This window comes from Megachile rotundata, chromosome 6 (assembly GCF_050947335.1).
Source record: "Megachile rotundata isolate GNS110a chromosome 6, iyMegRotu1, whole genome shotgun sequence".
Classification (NCBI taxonomy): domain Eukaryota; kingdom Metazoa; phylum Arthropoda; class Insecta; order Hymenoptera; family Megachilidae; genus Megachile; species Megachile rotundata.
This window is the reverse complement of record NC_134988.1, coordinates 14,271,780-14,295,423: the sequence shown is the minus strand read 5'-3', so window position 1 is coordinate 14,295,423 and position 23,644 is coordinate 14,271,780. Positions and strand designations below refer to the sequence as shown.

The window sequence follows — 23,644 nt, the reverse complement described above, 5'->3', positions numbered from 1 at the left end:
CCACAACATAACTCTCCATCAATTCCCAAGAATTAAACAATCCCAATGAAATATACCACAGAACATAAAGTATAACATAACATAAGTCATCGCTCAAAACCGAAGATGTTATAACGATGCAAATCATGAATAACGCAACAATAAAAACCGTGATGTCATCGATGCATCAATCTTCCTATATTTCGCGGCCATAAGTATTACTCAAACTCCTAAATCTGCAACTCGAGGAGCATCCAGAAAAGGTAAAGAGACATACATGGTGTCTCGTTTACTCTCGTCTCGATTTTTAACACATGATTTCAAGGAATATATCAGTAAGCGTAGCGTAAAACGACTTACATCATTGTGTACTACGAAACACACTGTTCTGAATGGAGACTGGCATGACCAAATTTGGTGCGGTCTCGATTCCATGCACGTCGCTCCAAGCATTTCGATGTTTTTCGAAGAAGTTGAACAATTTTAATCTTGTGAAAATTTTTATTTTGTTTTTAATATTGTTTTCTTGCAATTTTGTGGAATTTGGAGATTTTTGAGGGTGGATGATTTGTATTGTATTTCGAACAATTTGGGAAGTGGGGCACATAAAGGTACTCCTTTATGTTTTTTGTCGCGGCTGCTCGGATCTTCTTATTTTTAGAGGAAAGTCTGTTTATTTGGATTAGTTATTTGCATGAAGGCAGGGATGTATGTGCAACGCACGGGCCCGAGGCTTGCTGTTATCGATTGTTATACTCGTGCAGAAGTTTGAAATCAAGACTCATATGTAAATTATATCAAGACTCATATGTGATGTGATTATTATGTGTTTTATTGTTGGAGATTATAGGTGTACAGATAGTTTATAATTATACGTTTTTATTATGCTTTAATGTTACACATTGTACAGTATATAAATATATATTATTATTTTAAATTATGCACTGTAATAATATATTACTATTAGACAGTAGTATAATTATTATTAAACAATACGTACATTGTTGTTACACATTATATAATGAACAATCACATTGCAATTATACAGGATAATATTGTATATGTACATATACTAATACATTGCATAAATCATATATTGCATTCATTTTATATGACACACAATATTTGTATACTAACATTTTTATTATATACATACATTTTACTGTTTACATACAGTAATATTTGATCAGTAGATGTAGAATGTGTACCTTACAATTGGAAATTAATTAAAGCCATGAATAAATATACGATAAAAGATGAATTGATGCTCTCTATCATTTCTTATCTCCGCAATAGTCAATACAGTTCGATAAAATCATTTTTATAATTCAAAACAAGCCATTTCTTTAAGCTCCACTGCTGAATAGTTACTCTAAAACAAAATTACTTCACTTATAATTAAACAAATTCATAAATTTTAACAAGTTTATAAACTTTTTTTATGTAGGTCTGTTTAGTTAGGATTACAAAAGTATGGATTAAGGTTTATATTCATACTTTCGCGGTATAAATAAGAGGTTAAACGTTAAAAATAATTTGTAGAAGATTAAGAAAGAAAAAACAATTTGTTTTGATTGTTAGGAACGAGGGTACTGAAGGCGCCTCAATTTTTTCGCGACGCGCGCCGTCACTGACCTTGAACGAGAGGAACGCTCGAAACTGAAACGGCGGAGTCGCAAGAGTGTTGTCGGACGTGTGGTTGTGGCCGAAGTGACAAATTGATTTTGTGCAACGAAACAGGACACCTTTTCTATCTATGGATATTTTTCAAGGTGAGTAGAACGAAAGCACGATCTGATAATACGATGGTTAGCGCCGGTTGCCGATGCTGCCGGCGGTTCTATTGATTTTTCCGTGATTTCCGACAGATGGGCGTGCTGCCCTCGTTTAGACTTTTCCGATCGTTCCTGTGCATTTTCTCGCCGATAAAGCTCGATTTATTCGATCATTTTACCAAAGATTACCGGTCACTCGTCCACCGGCTATATATGAACGTACGTGCGTTAGTCCGTGAGGATTACGAGAGAGCTAACCTCAAAAACGCGAGGGTTAGGACCACCCAACGGGTGTCTCCCGAAATAGAGATGATTCACAACATCGGCGACAATTGACAGCTCGTTGCTGCGTTCGTGCTTCTTTGCATCAACATTTCGTGCAGCAACAATCGATCACGAATTTCGCGATTGTTTGCAAGATGTGCCCTATCTCCTTCTCTCTTTCGATAACCGTGCGCTCCTCTCGTCTCCCGTTTCGTTAAATGCGCGACGTGCCAAAACAATAGGACCGGAGAAAATCAATAGGCAGGCTGTAAGAGGTTAAATAGGGAAACCCATCTGCTACCATCGTGCACGAGACTTTATTAAGTTTCTGCGTTTGGTTAACTTCGAATCGCATGAAATTCGCCAACCGATCTGTCCACCATTCCATGGTTTTTTGCTTGTTTATCTTTTTTTCGGACTCATAGGGAATTTCTGTACGGTGTTTCTTCTGGTTTTGAATTCTTGGCTCCTGCACCAGGGTCAGGTAGGGTGTAAATGTCTAGAAGCTTTCTCAATGGTTTATTTCACTTGGCAGTTTTGTGAAATTCCTCCCTCTTACATAGTGATTTTAATAAATTGTTCAATTATTTATGTTTACATTCTAGTCACTTCCTATAGTGGCTTTTATGAAAAGTGTAACAGTGTACAATTTAGTTTAGGTTCTTTTTTGTTGAAGAAAACTTTCAATCAATTTATAGTGATTTTTCAAAAGAAGTTTATCCAGTGATTGTGTTGTTCAATTTTTCATTAAAAATCAATTGATTCAAAAATACATTTGTGAGTTTAAATGTTTAATGTGAGTGATGAAATTTATAATAGAAATAAGTTTTTCTTAATTTATTAAATTGCTAAGTTATTAAGTTTTAAATAATAAAATTTTTGGAAATGTAGAAAAGAGTAGTTTCACAACTATTGTCTTTTGACATGCAACAACCCGGTAACAGCATGTTCCAGACTGCACAATCGATTATCGATTCTGAACAGTTTTTCCACGAACAGTTCGCGAAGCACTCACGGATTTAGAGTTCTTAATTCGCGCGGTGCGTGACCGATGCACCGCTGCAGATTTATTTCCGTGGAATTGAGCCAGACTCACAATTTAATTATCGTGATCCACTTGGAGTCTGTTGAGAAGCCGGCTTTAAGGCTTCATTGAATTTATCCGAAGTGACGATCTTTATTTCCCGATCGACGCGTATAAAATGGCCTGCCGGAAGCGGAAGAAAGCATCGGATCGTTCCGTGGCTCGTCCCGAACGGAGATATTTGCTCGAGATACAAAACCGTTCGAATGAATTGCTATAACTTCAACTGTTGTCATAAAAGTTGTCTACGCTCTTAAATTCTTTTTCAGATTTTACGTTCTTCTCTCAACATTTTTGCGTTCTAATTCCAGTATCATATTATCCTAACTGTAATTTGGGTCAGATACACATAATTGTTATAGAACAGTTGATCTTCCGTTTGGTATCGGGTCTGACTCAGCCCAAACATGCGCGTCTGGAAAGCACAGTTCCGGTACGAGCTATATGTATAAATAGCAGCGTGCGTATGTCCGGTGCGTGTAGAATACACACTCTGGTTGCTTGAAAATAGTAAGTCGTCCTTCTTGTATGAAATCTCTGCTCTCTGACTCCATCCATTGTAAGAAATTATGCTCACGCAAAGTGTTGACGAAAGCTTGAAAATGTGACTGCGTAACTTCATTCATGACTGATAGATGAATTATAAGATTCTGCACTCGATTATTTAGAATTTTTTATTACCATGTGTTGTTATTCCACGCGTTATATTTGCCACGCGTTGTAATTCCACGCGCTATATCGCCACGTGTTGTAATTCCACGCGCTATATCGCCACGCGTTGCAATTCCACGCGTTGTAATTCCACGCGTTATATCGCCACGTGTTGTAATTCCACGCATTATATTTGCCACGCGTTGTAATTCCACGCGTTATAATTGCCATGCACTGTATCGCCACGCGTTGTAATTCCACGCGCTATAATTGCCACGCGTTGTAATTTCACGCGTTGTATTGCCACGCGTTGTAATTCCACGCGTTATAATTGCCACGCACTGTATCGCCACGCGTTGTAATTCCACGCGCTATAATTGCCACGCGTTGTAATTTCACGCGTTGTATTGCCACTCGTTGTAATTCCACGCGTTATAATTGCCACGCACTGTATCGCCACGCGTTGTAATTCCACGCGTTATAAATGCCACGCGCTGTATCGCCACGCGTTGTAATTCCACGCATTATATTTGCCACGCGTTGTAATTCCACGCGTTATAATTGCCACGCACTGTATCGCCACGCGTAGTAATTCCACGCGTTATATTACCACGCGCTATATCGCCATATCTTGTAATTGCCGCGCTACATTACCACGCATTGTATCGCTACACGTTAAATTTTCAGCTGTTTAAATCGCCGTATAAATAAATAAGCATAAAAATTTACTCCAATTGCTTGAAAAATTTCAATTGCATCGTTTATAGATATTTGGCAATATAAGTAAAGATCGACAGTTCTATAAGTTGCGTACGTACAGCCTATTGCATTCGAGTATCGTCGGTTTATTTAACTATTGTTATCTCTGTTATCTCTTGTCGTTACATCACGTTGCCCGTATCGCAGTTCTTGTTGCATTACGTTATATTGTATTATTTTTACATTTCCTTCACTATTTACCTTCATTTTGTACAGTTACTTTTTACAGCCCTAAATATGTAAATCGACAGCTATAAAATAATTCTTATTATGCGTAAATTGTATTATCACTTATATGTATTTATTCAGGTATCTGCAGATTTGGCGGGAAACTCGTAGATTCAAAATGTTCAAATAAATAAAATTGCAATTTACTTCATAACGTATTTTTATAATAAGCCGCAAATGTTTGTAACGCATTGTACTTTTTATCAAAAAGAAATTAAATATTACTGTCCTGTTATGGTGTTCAAAATTTATTATTTTGTATTATAGTACTTTACAAGGACTACAAATTTTACTGTACATTTTAAGATGTGCACAATTGATTTGCAAGTTTCTATAATTTGCAACGATAGACGTCTTCAAATATTTTCGTATTATTTACGCAAAAGGTTCAAAGTAATCTTGAATAATCATGCAATTTCATGGTCATTTGCCTCTATCTTTTCCTCTTCAGATTTGTTTCCTTTCTATAGCTCCGATTTCTTCGAACGAAACAAACGACTTCGTTACTAGACTATTTTCATGATTAAGGGTGAACGATATTCAAACGGAGTGGACACAGAAACAATTACATATAATAATTAACGCTAATGCATCGGATTTGTATTGTTATAAAATAAATTAAAATGTTGGATCACTTGCGTGAAGATTTCGAATACTTCGCTGAGCGATTAATTTATTTACGTTCAGTTCATTCGATCTCACGAGAACAGCGCTTTTCAGTAGCCCGATTTCCTCGAACGAGTTATTTTCAAACAGCCAGTAATAATCGGCGGAAAAAAGTGACGAGCACAGTTATCTAAAGAAGTGACTTCATTTCTGCGTGAAGTTCGCGATTTAACTCAGGGACATTTGGAAAGTTGGAAGTATTGGGATTTGGGAGTTTGGGGACTTTGGAATTTTGTAAATTAGGGATTTTGAAATTTGGGAAGTTAGCAATTTGAGGATTTGGAGATTTGGGGATTTGGAAATTGGGGAGTGTGGGAATTTGGGGATTTAGAAATTGGGGAACGTGAGAATTTGGGGATGTGGGAATTAGGGGATTTAGAAATTGGGGAACGTGAGAATTTGGGGATGTGGGAATTGGAGAATGTGGGAATTTGGGGATTTCTGGATTTGGGAATTGGGGAATTGGGGAATGTGGGGATTTGGGGATTTGGAAATTGGGGAATGTGAGAATTTGGGGATTTGGAAATTGGGGAATGTGGGAATTGGGGAATGTGGGAATTTGGGGATTTGGGAATTGGGGAATGTGGGAATTGGGGAATGTGGAAATTTGGGAACTTGGAAATTGGGGAATGTGGGAATTTGAGGATCTGGGAATTGGGGAGTGTGGGAATTTGGGAACTTGGAAATTGGGGAATGTGGGAATTTGGGGATTTGAAAATTAGGGAATGTGGGAATTTGGGGATCTGGGAATTGGGGAATTTAGAAATTTGAAGATTCAGAAATTTGAGAACTCAAGAATTGGGAAATTGGGACCCTTGGAGAATTGATAATCTGAAAACTTAAAAATTCAAAAATTTCCAAAATTCAAATCTTGAAAAGACTCTCAGAATCACTGAAAATATTTTATAAAATCACTAAATGAATATTATAAAAGAGTGTAAATAATAACCAATAACTCACAATGACCTCTCACGCTTCCATCATCACCAAAAGGTGTTTATAACGTCTGCAGAACGGTTCACCGCTACATATCTCAAGAGGCAATTTAATGGAACAATCGTCAGCTTTTAAATAAAATCCTTCCAGATCCACGTAATGTAGCAGAAAAAGCTCTGAAGCATGCTATTATCCTCTGCAATGAACAAGATTCTGTATTCGTCGTAACTGGCAGTGTCTATTAAGGTGGTTGTGTCGTAAACACCCTTTATTATGAAATTTCTTTCAAATTTTAATGGATGTACATGATAATACCTGAGTATTAGTGATATTGCAAAATAACTTTATTTAATCATATATATTTACATATATTTACATATGTATCTGCTATGAACGTCATTAAAATATATAATAAAGAATTAATTATAAAATTTATTATAAAGCACTTGGATATCTTGTGTGTTTGGCAAGTTGTCACTTGAGATCAATAATCAATAAGCAATAATCAATATCCGATAATAGGATTCTAATTAGTTTGCTCAGATACGTACATGTACATTGTATGTGTACATTGTGTGCATTGTTAATTATCAACAACTATTTTAAACTTCAAACAATTATCGAAGAATGCAGTACAAGTTATTTAAAAAAGAAGATAAACTTTACAGTTTCAGAAGAATTATGAAATAGGTAAGTGTTCAATAAACCCAATGTTAGACAGGACATAACATTAGACACAGTATTTATTTTCTAACGTTATACTGTTTACGTCAGTGTTACACGAAAAGTCACTTCGTTTGCATCGAAAATTGTTCACACGATTACCTCGTTTGTCAAAGTAGCTAACGAATTTGAATATTGTGACATGGCTTGAATTACGTGACGAAGAGTTCGACGAATAGAAAATGTTGAAATCCCCTCGATTTCTCTGGCTCCTGATGAACTTAGGTGATCGCGTTTGTTTTCGATTTTTTCCAATTCTGACGGACAAATTACCCTGGTCCCTTCTTTACAGAACGTGCGTTCATTTTTATGTGACAGAACCACTGATCGAAACTCGTGGTCAGAGATTTAGGTACGTAGGTGCACATATGATATTCTGCTAAATGATTGGTCGAATTTGTCATTTTGAATTATTTAAAAAATTTTGCAATGTCAGGAAATTAAGTATGTTAACTCAAGTGTCTCATATCTTGTGTATGTTATATATGTTACATATGATACGTGTTACATATGACACACGTATGTTACATATGGTACATATGTATATCATATGTAAAATTGTAACATTGACTATTTTAAATTAATTTCATATTTAATGTAGCTATCATATGTGACATATATGTAACATGTTACATATGGTACATGTTATATATGGTACATGTTACATATGCTATATGTCACATATGGTACATGTTACATTTAATGTATATTATTTAATGTAGCTATCATATCTGACATATATGTAGCATGTTACATATGGTACATGTTATATATGGTACATGTTACATAAGGTACATGTTACATATGCTATATGTCACACATGACAGCCATATTAAATATGAAACTAATTTAAAATAATCAATATAGTGGAACCGTGACAATGAAGCAAATATCGATTGAGGCGATAGAGGAAGATTGAGTATTCAACTAATTTCTATACGTGTAGCCATTGCCATCCATCCATCCATGCAATTAAGTAGAAGACAAAACGAAGCAATACGCTAATTGCTTTTTCGATCGTACCAAGAACTGTAACTATATTCTAAATGAATATCGATCTGGATTAAAAAGAATTTAGAGTTACACGCTTACTTAATATTTAAATATTGATCACATAAATCAATTTATTTCATTACATATGTGGTCCATTTATGGTATCATTTTTTTGTACCTTCATAAAATGAAAAAATTATTTATTACTTTTTTATGGTATTAATTTTGAAAATTGATTAATGTATTTTGTTATGGGCTTTGAAAATTTAAGGTGAAAATTTCAAAGGGGAAAATTTAAAGTGAAGGGTATCACTGATCGATAAATTTAGTATTAATTTCCTCCAATGAAAGAGACTAGACACAAAACTACAACGAAAAAATTTATTTGTTCTAAAAATCTGCAAAAAATTATCGCACCTCATCTTCCATATTTCACGGGACTTTATATCTTTTAATTCATCGCATTCAATTCATCACATTCTGTATTCATTTAAGCTTTATATTTTCTTTAGTATTATTCCCCGCATTGTGTTCATTTATTTAGTCTCGTATTTTTCTCTCATTGAATTCTTCAGCGCGAAAGACTTAATTGAATATCGCAGAAAGGTTAAACCCGAGAAAATTATACTCGCAAGATCGAAACGGAGAAAAAATTAGAAATTTTCGATGGATTCCATATAATATAATATCATAAATTTCGGTTCCTCGCATTTTCTGTATAAACTTGGATTAAACATCGCTCGTTCCAAAATTGCAATTTCAGTATGCAAAATTTATCGGTTCGCGTTTTCGTTCATTGTTTAAAACAGACACGTACGCTCACAAAAATCAACATTTACAATTGTTGCATACAAAATCGTTTATACGATCACTCACTTCTCCATATTAATCTGTCGATGTAGGATTTTTTAACGCGATTTAAATACTTCTACTTCACATATTTTGCTTCGAACGATTCATTAAATATCGAAGTATGAACACGTTCCGGGACTGAATATTATTGGAAGAGACTGAACAAATATTTTCTTCGTACTACCTGTGTACAATTCTGTTTCAAAGGTCCAAACCAAAAATCATATTTATTTGTCAAATTAATTATTGAAGTATCACGTTGAATTTTAGTTACAAATTTTTTAAGTATATTGTAAACAATGTCTGCAAGACTTCAAGTAGTTTAGGACTTTACTAATGTCTTCAGGACTTCGAGATTTTTTTATAAAATTTATAGATGTTATAAATGTAAGAACAATGTATTATTCATTTAGAGTAAGTCAGATAAGTTAACTGTTTCATATTTTGTGTATGTTATACATGTTACATATGATATACATATGTTACATGTGTTACATATGTGTATCATATTATATACATATGTGAACAATGTATTAGTCATTTAGACAAAGTCGAATAACTTAATTGTCTCATATCTTGTGTATGTTATACATGTTACATATGATATACATATGTTACATGTGTTACATATGTATATCATATTATATACATATGTGAACAATGTATTAGTCATTTAGACAAAGTCAAATAACTTAACTGTCTCATATCTTGTGTATGTTATACACGTTACATATGGCATATGTTACATATGATACACATATGTCACATATGCTACATGTCACATATGCTAGCTACATTAAATATGAAATTAATTTAAAATACTTAATACACAGAACAAAACCACTATAATAAATATTAAATTATAATAAAAAAATACTCTGTTACTCTCATAATATAATTTGCAATAAAGTACCCTAAATTACCAATACATTACAGAGTTAATTATGAAGTCCAAACTTAAACTTAACATTTTGGAAATGATCATCTCAGGAAGTTTCTCAACAATTTTCACCCACAGCTCACCTGTTCCATTCGTCTTATCTCAATTTTCTTCGCAGCCTGTTCATCCCCACGGTCCATCCGACCATCACATTTAATCCAAGATCACCCTTGTTTGCGCAGTTTTAGGTTACAACGCATCTAATGGATTATCCGTACATTCAGCCCGAGTACCTTCCAGGCCCGTGTCATCGATTCAATGGACGGCCCTGTGCTGCACATAAAAATAACAATGATTCTGTGTTTGCTCAACTTATTAGATGATTTTACCGCTGTGATCAGGGCAGAATCGTTTCAGCTGATGTTTCCATTCCACGTTTCACCACCTTTTACGTCTCAAAAATACTTGGCTATGATTGAATGACCTTACGCAGGAAATTGATCAATATGACTTAAAACACTTGCTCAATTGTTCAATTAACGAACATAATTTTTACATGTTTTATAAATAAACTTGGTACATATGTACCATGTGCTATCTTATAACTTATAAGTACTAATTTATAATTAACTTATAAGACTGACTACACGAGAATGATACAGAAGATCAATATTTAAAAATATTTTTAAAAATCAGAAGTGGAGGACAGGAAGATGAAAGTGCATCAAAAAATATTTGCTGTTATAAAAATATAAAATGAAATAAAAATAAAAGCATGATCTTGCAACTTACTAATTATGACCCCAATATTTGACCACTGTTTCAAATTGCAAAAAAAAAAATTAGAAAATGTTATCAGTAAGCGTTCAAGACTTATCTATAAAATTAAACCCCATCAGTAAGAACACCACTACAAGCAGTGTCTAAGGAAGCTCAGAACTCATCTCGCTTATAAAGAAACAGTTTGTCCATTCGCGTCATAAAATTTGTCGAGTATTTACAATAATTTACTCCAGCCTATTTATTCGACGATAAACACGACGAGGCGTTATTTATCGTCGGTAGGCGATTTCCACGTGCGAAAAAGCGTGCGAACACGGAGGCAACAACAATGTGCAGTCGATCGAAAGATACGCGATAACGGTCCTCTTGTGCCCTCGTAAAAAAAGGAAAAGAGACGGGAGACAACTAATAAAGTCGAGGCGAACAACTCGTAATGCGTAATCTTATAATGGGCCGATCGCACACGTAGCAACGTTACGGGAGGAATCATAACGGCTGTAAATCCGATCAATCAGCACGCGTCCCGTTCCATCGACCCCGAATCACCCTCTCGTCACCCCCGTTGGCAAATGTCTTGCGCGTTTCCGCGAAATTTTGCGATTAATGGTCGGCTTCCAGCGACGATCAATAGACGATCTCTCGGCTGCAACTTCGTTGCTGGATTCTGCTTTTCGACGGACGGGGCTTGAATTCGGCTCGACCGCGATTTTAACCCCTTTGCGATACTCCGTGCTGGAACTTTCGGGTTACGAATTCTTCCATTTTGTTTTTTCTTTCAGCCAAGTTTTTTTTCTGAGTCAATTGTTATTTGAACAATTTTGCTGTCACTGGGACATATTTTTGGGTACTGTAAAATTTGGATTGCTAAGAAGATATTTTTCAAATTTCCAATTTCATATTTCATGTGACTCTGTATATGTAATCTTGAGATGTAAAGATGTGGGAGTTTAGGGATCTAGTAATGTAGGGTTACAGAGACAGTTACATAGAGCTAGATTATCAGGTTAGGTTACATAGGGTACAAAGAATCCAAATGTATATCTGGGTAGAAATATGTGGATCTATGGATGTGAGGATCTGGTACCTGTCTACAGACATGTGGATCCAGGGATGTGAGGATCAAGGTACATATGTCTAGAAGCATGACAATCTAACAACAAAATTTGGGACATATCTGTTTATCAGAGACCTAGAAACATAGTAAATGTCTCATCTGATGCTTGATAAAACAAAGTTGATACAAAATTAGTACAACAGTTACATTTGTAGCTACATTTTGCAGCTATCTCAACGAAGCTATTATAACATTCCCTCCATTATGCCACTAAATCAACATTAAACCTTGAAGTCTCCACGTTTCTACAGATTATCAAAAAAAGTAAAAATTCTTCTACCAAAGCGTTTACTCGTCGCCGTCTCCGCAGAAAATGGCAATCATCGCGAAACTACACCGAATTAACCACGAGGAAAAAGGAATCTGAAAGTTTCAACCGTGCGACATCGAGTCGAATTCATCGAGACGTAAAGTTTCGGTTCAAAGATGCACCTATCAGGCGCAAGCACGAGCGATTAAGTCCAGTATGCAAAAAATTCGTGAGGGTAGCCTGTCTGCCACACCCCTGAGTCCAAGGAGTACCTTGACGGTGACCTTCGGGGGGAGGAGGGTAGCTTTCTGTCCCCAATGTTCTCCAGAGGCCAGGACGAGTTCTACGGGATAAAGAGAAAGAAGAGGGAGCGTAGAAGGGAGGGATGCACGAATGCGCGTGTATTTGTGAGAAATAGAGAATCTCGAGCTCTCATCGTGACCGCGTAGTTAGGTGTATGTGAATATCATGGGGGTAGGAGGGCGACGTAGAAGCGGAGAGATGTGTTGGTATATGGAGCCAACATCACCGGAGTGTCTCGGCGTTGGAGGCGCCAAAGCGTCGCGGCGCCACCCCCGGCGCCCGCCATAACGCCGCCAGCACCCAACCCCCTCGACTCTCTCCAACTTCTCTTCTCTCTTCCCTTTCTCCTGTCTCTTCTCTTGCTCTACACCTCCCCTTTCTTTGCTTTTATTTTTTTTCTCCCTTAAGCCCCGTGTCCTCTCCTTGTCCCTGTTTCCCTTTATTTGCCTTTTATTTATCCCGTTTTCATTTTGCTTTCTGGTCACTTCCCCATCTTTTTTCGGTTACTCACCCCTCCACGCTTTTTCCATCTTTTCAAACGAGACTTTTTTCATTCGGAAAATATATTACGCGATTTCAGCTACCTTTGTTACGGCTTGATTCGATCTGTCTTTGGTAAACAGGACTTGATTTGGTCTTTGTCGGCCATGCATTTAATATTTGCTGATTCGATGCTTGCTCGGAGTTACTTTTTATATTTAATGGACAAAATATATAAATTTATTTGATCTTGTTAGAGGATTTGATATATCTTTATTTATCTTTATCCTTATTGGTGAGGTACATTTTAGTTGCAAGGTAATAGTCGTTGTCTTGGTACTCCTTCAACGGGATATCTCAGACATATTAAAAGGGAGCATACTAAAAAATGTATGAGTTTATTTTACTTTATATACAATTAAATATTTAATATATTATTGTTTGAAATCAGATGAAATTCTCATGAAGTTCTTCTCCTGGTTTTACTTTATAATGATTCCATGAATTCTTTTCGTGTTAAAAAACTGACTGCACTTTTTGCGCGTCGCAGCGCAATATTTAAATTTGAGATGCGGAAAGTGTGCGCGAGAGATCGATTAATCGAAATAGGAGGAGTAATGGAATTTACTTTGACATGCATCGCGATAGACGTCGATCTTTCTATGCCTCTTTTTTCTAATCTCTCATAATCCTCTCTCTTTATTCTTTGTGCATTCAGTGCTTCATGACGATGCTCTTCATTGGTTCTTATTGTATCTTACTCAATATAATTTATTATTTAATTTTATTTAAAAATGAAAAAGTTTAAGATCGATTTATCTTGTATATTAAAATTATATATTACAATGTATATTCATTAAAAATGTGTATTAAATAAATTAATGAAATACTTACTCAGAACATAATAGACCTATAATTCGTTTACTTTTGTCAGTTTTCAGAAAGGCCTGAACTGCAACTGTTGCCACACATACACACGCATTGAAGGAACGAAAAATATCACGAAATAAGACAGAAGCCAACGAAAAACTGTAAGTAATCATTACGTAGTTACTAGCATAGATTCCTAAGAGTTCGAGATCGAAATCCGTCCACCATGATCGATGCGGCCATTTTCTTCCGTCGTGCAACTATAAAATGGTAGTTAATCAGTCCCAATTATTACATTTTCATGCAGAACCGTAGCACAACGTTGGCAAATTGTTAAAACTTCGAACACCTCGCAACCGATCTGTCAAATCGAGTCTCCTCGTAAAACTGTGGCCTTCTGCATTCGTTCTATCTTCGTCCCTTCAGTCTGTCTATGAGTCAGACGAGTCGTGAAAGTGTCTACCCCTGCCGGTGGCCATAAACTTACCCCTCTGGACCACGCGTTTGCACCACGAATTCATCCTTATTCGAGACAGCCTACCGATGGCTTTCCCTTGCTCAATATGGAATACTTTCTGGCCCATAAGCCCGAAAACGCGATACCTAATTGCGACAAATACGGCCCGTAAAATTTGAATAGGCATCCGACGATTGAGAAAGGGCTGCCACGACACCTTCTCCGACCAATTGGATTTCCGTGACGCGTGCCCTCGGCCGCGGACACCTCCAGGGGCTGTTTTATATGATAAATTTAGAGTTTTTCGCGGGAAATCGAAATTTAGAGCGATGCAGCTGCCCAGGAGGGTGAGAGCCGGGCGGAGCATCGACGAGCGCAGTTTCGCGAAATTAAATTCTTGGGAGAAATTGAAATTTCGGTCGGAAATAGCCTGAGCGTTAAAAGTACCGGATTCTGCATTTTGTTCGGGCAGGATTATTTTTACGGGCTATATTGTTTACTAATTTCGGGGGGATGACTTCAGATTTTAAGGAATAATTTTCGGTTCAAATTGTTTGGGCTGAAACTTTATTCTTTAACTTTCAGGATGGAGTTTAGGTTGGGCTCACATTTATTGGGGGTTGTAGTTAATGCAATTTTTACTAATTTCTACGTTAATTATTTAGAATAAAAGATTGCAGTAATTTCTAGAGTAGTCACATCGTATTTATACATTATTGATGTGTTGTGTCTAAAACGTTTCAAGATTGAATAAATAATTTATTGAATTATTTGTTAATTAACAGTAAGTAAGTTTCTATTATTCTGCTATTACTTTATACATATAATGAAACGAACTATTATAATACTTCGTGTACTTCCTCGAGTAACGTTGATACAAACTTTTATCAATGCACTTATCTCCTCACTTAATCATTCGACCGAGCATCAGACCGTCCACATGGTACTTTTCATAAATCAGGCAGACCTTCAATGAACCGTAGCAAACGGCATCGAAAGTCAAAGATCTCTTACTGGTATCTCCTCCACTTATCTTTATACGGTTGCTGCAGTTAACGCATCTGTCGCGTTCGTCTACATTCTAAATGTTAAGATGTTTCACTGAAATTTTACTTTGGTATGAGATAGAAAAATTCGAACTCGAAGGAAACAGGATTAATTTGGATTTTAACACGAACACACTTTGACACATTGATTTATCGAAGCACGAGAACACCACCCAGAATTCGCGAATCTCAGTGGGGGTTAAACAAGCAGCCAATAGCAATGGCCCAGACATTTTGGCGCCGATGATACGAGCTGTTGTACAAAGTCGTCTGCTAACAAACAAGTACCGCGTCATGTCTGATCCATATAGTGTTTCCGGTTCTGCTGACAACCACCGGAAGTTTGGGCTGCCAGTTTACGTAACCTCCAGAATTTTTTCTTTACATTCCATTCCCTTTTTCTTTTGTACTTTTTTCTTTTTAATATCTTCTAAATTTTATCCTGTTATTTTACCTTATTTTTTATGGTTTATTTTATGATATAGCACTATCAACTACTTTAAACATTTATTTAATGGGACAATATTTAAATATTTTATTGAATCTTTTAAAACACGTCTTTTACAATTTAAGGGTGGCAAAGGACTGGTAACGAATTAATTAAACATTAATGGCATTCATACATTTCCAACCATCATTCGTCTCCACTTGCAACACCTTCATTCACTCCATTCACACTTCAAGGAATTATAATAAACATATAACGGGTCTTACAAATAATGTTAAACCAATAAATGCCTACAATGATAAATTTTTTTATTTGGTTGGATGAATCTGTTGATACCATGATTATAGTAATATTTGTGTCAACGTAAATTCATGTATTCAGTTCATAAAAAAATAACACGAATGATAAATTTGTATAAATAAATCAATTAAATAATTTCATTATTATCGAAGCTGTATTACTTGAAAAGATTATTCTTGTAAATACATATTGTAACATATGAACATGAATTTATGATATTTTAACATGAAATCGAAACAGCAGTTCGAAAATATCTTCACAAAACTCCCCAAAAAAAGAATCCGAAACAATGTCGATACACGAAATTGAATAAAAAAAAAAATCCGCGGTCAAAGTTTTGGTCTTGCTTCAACGAAGTATCGGAATAAATGGACATCACTTTTCGGGAACAAAATTTTGCATCAGGAGTGGACCATATGGATTTGGGGCGGGCGGTAAGTTGGATCGACAGGCGCATTGTCAGTGCGATTAATCGAACGATAAGTTCGACCGTATACGAAGAGAGTGATTGACGCTACCACGATAAGGCTTGATGGGTCCAAGAGAGGGACAGTCCAATCGAGAAAATAAGAGAGACGGAAGGAGTGAACAAAAACCGAGAAAAAGGGATATTCGCAGTGGGGTTCTTAGCCTCGTCCCTGAAGAAAACCATCCTGCATGTTCCTTTTTTCCTTGCTTCCGCCCTTTCATCTCCCTTGCTTCTGCTTCTAACAGAATAAACCATATCCACCCTCGCTGTGTTGCGCAATTGTTTCGGACCACCTCGTGGTTGTTTTAAAAACGTTTCGATAACCTTCTATCGCTTTTCATTTTTTTTTTTTTTACTTCTCTCTTTTTATTGAATTTGTGCTGGGAGTTTCTAGGGTGAATTAATTTTTTGCTGTGCTATGTAAAATTCAGGAATATTAAGAGTATAATATTTTTTTTGGTTGAAGAATGTAGTATTTAATTCCTGATGTAAGACTACATATCTGATCATTAATAAATAAAGAAAAAAAAAATTTAGATAACATGAAGTATCGATGTCTGACTATACATAGGTGTTTCTACTGTGACAAAGTATTAAATATAAGAATAATTCATTATTAACTACATTTTTATATTATCAATACAATGCAATTTTTTTGTGACTCATACACTGGTTAATATATCAAACTTCTTATTTTTATAAAATGATCTCAAAATATTGAAATGAAATTTGTTTTAGTTCTGAAAAGTACTACTTTGTGCATGTGAATGATAATATACGAAATCAGACACGAAAGAATACAATTTCCGCGAATCTTTGAGGATCTAATTTTACTAAAGAAGGGTATATTACAGCGTAATTTATAAAACATAGTTTGAAATTATTACAAGCAAGAGATAAAGCGGTGTTAAAGTCATTCGCGGAGAGTATTACACCGCTTCATGCTTTAATCTTCTCGACTTCTCTGGAACTAATTCATTTTTCGCCCTGGAAGGGTGAATCATCCCCTGTACAATGACATCTCGCTAGCATTTATCCAAACAACTTGAGAAATAGAAGAAGCTTTCAGGGAACAATGCATTAACAATGTTACCATTTTTTATAAAAAAATATTCAAACTTTTATACGATCCCCATAATAGCTGTGGAATTTTCAAATCTTCAAATCTTCGAATTTTCAAAGAATTTAAAAAATTACAGTAAGAATTTTAGGAACGCAATTAGCATTTTAAAAAATAGAAATAAAACAGGTGTCTTTGAAGTTCTGTTTGAAAAATTTGGAATAAATATTTCTAATTAGTCTTGTCACAAACACCCTTTGCAGTTTCATTAACATTTTAATGAACTAAATATACTTCACTAATATTTTGAAAGAATAATACCAGAATAGACTGCATTTAAAATTATGAGCAAGTGCTATTTTGTCGACAGATATCCAAGATATATTTTTCTAATTTTCTACCTCACTAAATATCACAAATTGAAAATTGTTCATCCCGATTTATTAAATTTCTGAAACCATCGTGATACACCTCGATGAGGGTAGATTGTTGCAGAAGAATCAAGGTGTTATCCCGGTGGTGTTTTGCAAGCATTCATGGTCAGCCTCCTGACTTCCGAACGAAAGTGCCGTTGCATAAATTGCCTGTACATCTCAATTCACCCCCCGGGATGGTGACCATTCTCTTACACGTCGTGCTCCTGAGTGACACTCTCCCACCCTCGGCGGGCGATCACCCCCCTACGGACTCGCATTACCATCCCTTTGCGTCCCCGCATCTGATACGGCTCGATTTTCGTCGGACCTTTTGTACGCTCGCTTGTTTAAATTCGTCCCCAGGAAAATCATCGAAATTGTTATGAAAATTTCCTGTCAATTCGACGCTCAAAGCTCGCTCACATTCGACGAAAGGTTAATTGGATGAATGGTGCACTGGATGAACGCTTCTACCGTTCTTTGTTTCGCGCTCAGCGTAATTAATTATAAAAGTTTTTGATGAAGCAAGTAATTACGTATGTTTTAATCGTAGAACTGATCCAGACGTTTGTTCAGCATGATCGTAATTAAACGTCTACATTTTTTTACCCTTTGTTACATTCCGCGTACGTGATATGCAAAGTCATATATTATGAAATTCTCTTCGGTATAAACTTGATTGACGAAATTGTTAAAAACCCAACTTCTGTTATTTTAATTTTTGAGGCACTTTTATGACGTATTATAATTTTGCGATATATCATTTCTTCATTAATACATTTTTTTTTTGAAACTTAAAATAATCACATCATGAAGATACATGTGTGAGATGACTAATACTTGAACAAATTTTAGAATGTAATTGAAATTCGGAAGTATGGGGTTGGCGATCGAGGTACTCAGAGATTAGGAAACTCAAAGATTTAGGGATGTAGAAATTTAAAATAGAATAGCGTACATTAAGAATGGCAATGTCAGAGCCACTAGCAGTCCACATTAATACAGTACGAAATTAACAAACGATCTGAAAATAACTTGGCGAATCAATCCTTTATCCAAACTCCATCAGCAATAACAACAACGAAAAAGAAAGGAAGAAAGGGAAGGTGGCGATGACAGACAACTATTGTTAACTCAAATTTCAACAAATGTGTTGCGCCTTCACGTGTGTGGGTCTCGATCCTCGAGAGGGGTAACAGGATGCCACTCGACGGGGTGGGGGTAGAAGGAAAACTACCACCATAAGCACGAGCCAATCACAGCGTCGAATCGGTGGCGTTGTATCAGCGCATGTGCATCCCTTCGGTGGTGTCTTTGGTTTGGGTACCGCGCGCAAGGCCGCAGACCTATCACTTCTTTGGCGACAGCCGTCGGGGTAACATCCTTGTTCTCGTCCTAGTCCTCGTCCTTGCATCATCCCCTCGATACACCAGCATCAAGTCCATTTTCATTCGTTTACTCCTGTTTTCAACCTTCTTCCATAACTACCCCTCTTTCGTTTCGTTCCTTTTGGTTAAAGTCATTAAGTTTCTTCTTGACCCTGTGCCACAAGTTCTCTTCATGTTCATTCTGCACCCCGGGGTGAATTCTCCATTTTCGTTTGGTCTGGTGTCGATTTTTATATTCTATTTTACCGCGATTTCTGTGAAGTCCCGTGTATTTTTTTTTTAATTTGGCGGTTAATTTTTAGTAGCGCTTTGCAAGTTTTTGGTTAACAGTCTTAAGTTGGTGTGACGTTCGTTTTGCAATCGGTGCAAAGCTGTCGCGATGGGAATCTGTCGTGCCTTAAATAGCCGTCCAAATTCGACCCGGTGACAATAAGAAACGCTTTCTTTTTTCGCCTTCGTACGACTCCGCGCGATCCATCGATCCCGTGGACCGTCAACAGCCTTAACGAAACTGTGATCTTTTCGATTCCGCGGAGATTCGGAGATCCCCGAGATCTTCGAAGGTTCCCTTCGAATTTCGAGCTTACTCGCACGAGTTGGCCCAGTGCCTAACGCGCGCGAGCCGGTTGCCTTAATTCGAGTTTAAGGATCGTTCGAATTTTACCCTACACACTTTTCTATACCCGAGAATTTTTCACGGAATTTCGACGAAAAACCTCGTCCGTCCGTTCCTGTGCCTTCCGACTAACTTCTCGCAACTTCTCTTTACCTTTCTCTCTCTCTATTTCTATCTCTCTCTCTCTTGTACTATCTTTATCCTTCGAAATTGATACGAGTGTCTGAAAGTATTTACCAAGTTCCTTGAGAAGATTTGTGACGTTTTGAAAATTTCACGCTCGAAGAAGACTCGCAGATCAAGAAACTCGAGAGGAACAAGTGCAACATGCGTTTTCAACGGTGAGTAAAGTTTGTGTTGCGTTCTTCAATGGGGAAGCTACTTTTGCCTTTAAAATTTGAGAAGTTGCTGGGTTTTGAAGTTTTTGCATTTTGGGGTTTGGGAATTTTTTAATTTGGGGATGTTGGGTTTGGAAATTTTTGGGGTTGAGAATTTGGAAATTTGGGAAAGTTGGGTTTGGAAATTTTTGGGGTTGAAAATTTGGAAATTTGGGAAAGTTGGGTTTGGAAATTTTTGGGGTTGAGAATTTGGAAATTTGGGAAAGTTGGACTTGGGAATTTTTGGGGTTGAGAATTTGGAAATTTGGGATAGTTGGGTTTGGGAATTTTTGGGTTTGAAAATTTGGAAATTTGGGAAAGTTGGGTTTGGGAATTTTTGGGGTTGAAAATTTGGAAATTTGGGAAAGTTGAGTTTGGAAATTTTTGGGGTTGAAAATTTAGAAATTTGGGAAAGTTGGGTTTGAGAATTTTTGGGGTTGAAAATTTGGAAATTTGGGAAAGTTGCGTTTGGAAATTTTTGGGGTTGAAAATTTGGAAATTTAGAAATTTGAGAATTCAGAAATTTACGAACCTGACATTCCTAAATTCCAAATTTCTAAATTCACAAATCACCTAATTTCTAACTTTCAAATTCCCATATTTCCAACTCCCAAAATCGCTAAATTTCCACACCCCCAAAATTCCCCAAATTCCCAAAGTCCCAAATTCCCAAATTCTCCAAAATCCCAAATTCCCAAATTTCATCTCACCACCCTTGCAAAAATAAACCCCTCATCCCTTAAATCACCGCAGCAAACCAAATAAAAAATTTATAATTCCACCACAACGCGGAAATACGTGGATAAAAAATAAATTTCCACGACTCTTTCTTTTTCGGACAGAGAATTGATTGGCGTAAAACAATCAAGATAGGGAACTCAATTATCAAGGGTGAATCGCGACAGTCGATCTCTAAGGTCTCGAAATCAGATAGTATAATGCGAGGGTCAACTTTACCGAGCGCCCTTCTCTAGGATCATCGTACAAGCATGGAGGGTGGTAATGATCACAATAGAGGCATTTCCGAGTGTATCGTTTCTTCTTACGCTCTTTTTTTGCTACAATTAAATCGTTGTTCCGGATAAATCAAAATAGTGGGTCCCTGTGTGCTCTGTCAACCGAACCCCGTGGTTTCGTAGCCAATTAGTGGGTTTGCGAATCGTAATTACGCGTCGTATTGTGTCCCACTCGAAAAACGGGGGGCTGAAAGTATAATTTAGTGGAATTTAGGGGTCGAGAGACAGTTGTTGACGTTAATTCGACGATTATTCAAATTGATCTTATTAATCTTCTTAAAAAGTTGCCGCTGGGATTTGCGGGGGTTGGATTTCGGGGATGTTGAAATTTTCTTTAAGCTTTTGTGGATACAGATTATGATATTTTTTGATATTGAAGTTTTGAAACGAAGGGAAGTTTATTGACAGTTTTGACAACCGAAAAATTGTTATTCAATATAGGGGTGGTTTGCAATTTTTATTCCTATGAATTTTTTTTTAGAATTTTTATGAAATATTCAGACAAGAGTTTAATTTTTAAGGGTGGCATTTAATTTTTGTCTGAAGTTTTGCATGTTTTTACACTTTTACAATTTGGTACAAATTGCAGACAAATTGATATAACAAGTAGGTCAATTTGTATAAAACATGAAATATTTAAATTTAACATTATGCTAATTTAGCTGTGAATTAAAACCACTCTCACAAAAGTACAAGCAACTTTCATTTAACGTTTTCATAGTTTCCACTTGTAAATTCGTTCATTTTAAATATTGAAAAATTCATAGATGGTTTCATCTTTTTAACGCATTTTAAAAAATTGTTACCCTTACAAAAATCACCAGAGTAATTTTCAGTAAAACTGTTCTCATAGTTCCCAGACTGAATTTGTTCATTTTAAACGTTGCAAAATTAATACAATGGGAAAATTGATTTTTAGAAAGATTCTTAAAAAATTGTTTTGAACCACCCTTATAAAAAGGACAAGATCTATTTTTATTTAATCTTTGTTCTTGTGGTTTCTGGTATAAATTTGTTCATTTAAAAAATTGTAAGGATCTTGCAACGAAGAAGTTCATCCCTCTAAAGAATTATAAAAAGTTGTCCTAAACTACCCTTACAAAAGTTACAAGAGTAACTTTCATTTAATTTTTGTTCTTGTGGTTTCTGATATAAATTTATTCATTTAAAAAATTATAAGGATTTTGCAATGAAGAGGTTCATCCCTCTAAGGAATTATAAAAAATTGTCCTAACCCACCCTTATAAAAATGACAAGATATACGTTCATGTGTTTATTTTCATCAAATTTGTTCATTCTGAAAATTGTAAAGATCATGCAACAAAGAGATTCATCCTCTTAAAAGATTTAAAAAAAATATCTTAAACCACCCTTGTGAAAATGACAAGATCTACGTTCATTTATTTATTTTCATCAAATTCGTTCATTGTAAAAATTGTAAAAATCATGCAACGCAGAGGTTCATCTCCCTAAAGTGTCTTAAAAAAATGTCCTAAACCACCCTTATAAAAATGACAAGATCTACGTTCATTTATTTATTTCCATCAAATTCGTTCATTGTAAAAATTGTAAAAATCATGCAACGGAGAGGTTCATCTCCCCAAAGAATTATAAAAAATCACCCCTATACGTTCATTATAAAAATCGAAGAAGGTAGTGGAGGGACTGTGCACGTCGCGCCAAACTTGTTCTCCCAGTTCCCAGTCGAAATTTGTTCGAGCTCGCGTGCGGTTCGAATTTTCCACGTTCAGATTTACGGGGGTGTGTTACTGGGCCAGTAGTGCGCAGAAGCCCCGATCACCCCCGATGTGAATTCACCAGAACCCTCTCGTCTCGTTCCCCTACTCCCATCTCTGTCGCACTCGCAGTTCCGTCTCGGTCACCCTCCCCTATGGTGCGAGGGGTGGTTCCCCAACAATCCTCTCGGTTACATTCGAGCTTTAACTCGGACCGCGACGCATTCAGTTTCAGATCAGCGATGAAACGGTGTGGCTGCTGTTCCTTAATTTTCTCCAACAATTTCGTGCGGTGCGTGTCTCGTTCGATATCGATACTGGTTAACCCTTTCAACCTACGGTCAATAGAGACGAATGCTTTGATATAACTTCAGTGTTTTAATTTTATAGAAATTGTGTCAGTGTTAGAATGATTTTTGAGCGGAGGGTGCTTTCGAGTTTTGTGAACTGGCTGAACACGTTTAACCTCTCTGCCCTGATGGATGGACAGTGATCAGGTGACGAAATATGTGTTTCTTTTTTATGTTGCCTCGGGTAGATCGATTTATGTGAAACAGGAGTGGTCTCGAACATTCTGGGTGTTTTAAATTCGAATTAATGTTCGGTTGAATTTTGTTGAACGGTGCTTTATTTTTTGTATTTGGTTTTCGATTAACGCGCTGCCACGTGAGTCGGCTTCGGTCGCTGTATATTCATTAACACTTTACATAAAATATTCCTTTTAT

At 36.3% G+C, this 23,644-nt stretch overlaps 1 protein-coding gene and 1 long non-coding RNA gene across 5 annotated transcripts in view; one reads left to right on the top strand and one right to left on the bottom strand.

Annotated features, from left to right (window-relative positions):
• Positions 1 to 1,224: 1,224 nt before the first annotated feature.
• Positions 1,225 to 1,754, bottom strand: LOC143264671 (uncharacterized). The gene is made up of 2 exons (XR_013038526.1): positions 1,615 to 1,754; positions 1,225 to 1,351 (listed from the first exon to the last, which is right to left on the bottom strand). It is a non-coding gene; the product is annotated as an uncharacterized LOC143264671 (long non-coding RNA).
• rhea (Talin_middle and talin-RS domain-containing protein rhea) overlaps positions 1,627 to 23,644 on the top strand; it is a 52,224-nt gene continuing 30,206 nt past the window's right edge. For all 4 annotated transcript variants that reach the window (XM_012287662.2, XM_012287661.2, XM_012287663.2 and 1 more), the window contains exons 1-2: positions 1,627 to 1,751; positions 13,655 to 13,751. The gene's annotated coding sequence lies outside the window, so the exon portion shown is untranslated. The remainder of the gene's footprint in view (positions 1,752 to 13,654; positions 13,752 to 23,644) is intronic.